This window comes from Oryx dammah, unplaced genomic scaffold, assembly GCF_014754425.2.
Source record: "Oryx dammah isolate SB20612 unplaced genomic scaffold, SCBI_Odam_1.1 HiC_scaffold_4865, whole genome shotgun sequence".
Lineage (NCBI taxonomy): Eukaryota > Metazoa > Chordata > Mammalia > Artiodactyla > Bovidae > Oryx > Oryx dammah.
The window spans coordinates 1-1,403 of NW_024074763.1; positions in this window are offsets into that span (position 1 = coordinate 1).

A 1,403-nucleotide genomic window follows, 5' to 3' on the forward strand; every position below is an offset into this window, starting at 1 on the left:
TCACGTCTAAGTGGGAAAGCATGTGGGAATCCCAAAACAACCAGGAGGTTGGCTTAGAAGCAGCCATCCTTTAAAGAAAGCGTAACAGCTCACTGGTCTAAACAAGGGTTCCTGCGGCGAAGATGTAACGGGGCTCAAGACGTGCACCGAAGCTTAGGGTGTGGATTTATCCACGCGGTAGCGGAGCGTTCCGTAAGCCTGTGAAGCGATCTGGTAATGGGTCGTGGAGGTATCGGAAGTGCGAATGCAGACATGAGTAGCGATAAAAAGGGTGAGATGCCCTTTCGCCGAAAGACCAAGGGTTCCTGCGCAAGGCTAATCCGCGCAGGGTGAGCCGGCCCCTAAGACGAGCCCGAAGGGGGTAGTCGATGGGAACCACGTTAATATTCGTGGGCCTGGTGGTGTGTGACGGATGGTGTGTGTTGTATGCTCTTAACGGATTGAGCATGCTTCGAAGCTGTCCCGGGAAATAGCCCCACCGTATAGACCGTACCCGAAACCGACACAGGTGGTCAGGTAGAGTATACCAAGGCGCTTGAGAGAAGTGTCCTGAAGGAACTCGGCAAATTGCCTCCGTACCTTCGGAAGAAGGAGGCCCTCACATTGCGCAAGCAGTATGAGGGGGCACAGGCCAGGGGGTAGCGACTGTTTAGCAAAAACACAGGGCTCTGCTAAGTCGGCTTCAAGACGACGTATAGGGTCTGACGCCTGCCCGGTGCCTGAAGGTTAAGTGGAGGGGTGCAAGCTCCGAAATGAAGCCCAGGTAAACGGCGGCCGTAACTATAACGGTCCTAAGGTAGCGAAATTCCTTGTCGGGTAAGTTCCGACCTGCACGAATGGCGTAACGACTTCCCCACTGTCTCCAGCATAGGCTCAGCGAAATTGAATTCCCCGTGAAGATGCGGGGTTCCCGCGGTCAGACGGAAAGACCCTATGAACCTTTACTGCAGCTTCGCCTTGGCGTTAGCAGCAACATGTGTAGGATAGGTGGGAGGCTATGAAACCGGGGCGCCAGTTCCGGCGGAGCCATCCTTGAAATACCACCCTTGCTGTTGCTGACGTCTAACCGAGGTCCGTCATCCGGATCCGGGACATGGCGTGGCGGGCAGTTTGACTGGGGCGGTCGCCTCCCAAAGTGTAACGGAGGCGCGCGATGGTGGGCTCAGACCGGTCGGAAATCGGTCGTCGAGTGCAATGGCATAAGCCCGCCTGACTGCGAGACTGACAAGTCGAGCAGAGACGAAAGTCGGCCATAGTGATCCGGTGGTTCTGCGTGGAAGGGCCATCGCTCAACGAATAAAAGGTACTCTAGGGATAACAGGCTGATTTTGCCCAAGAGTCCATATCGACGGCAAAGTTTGGCACCTCGATGTCGGCTCATCACATCCTGGGGCTGGAGCAGG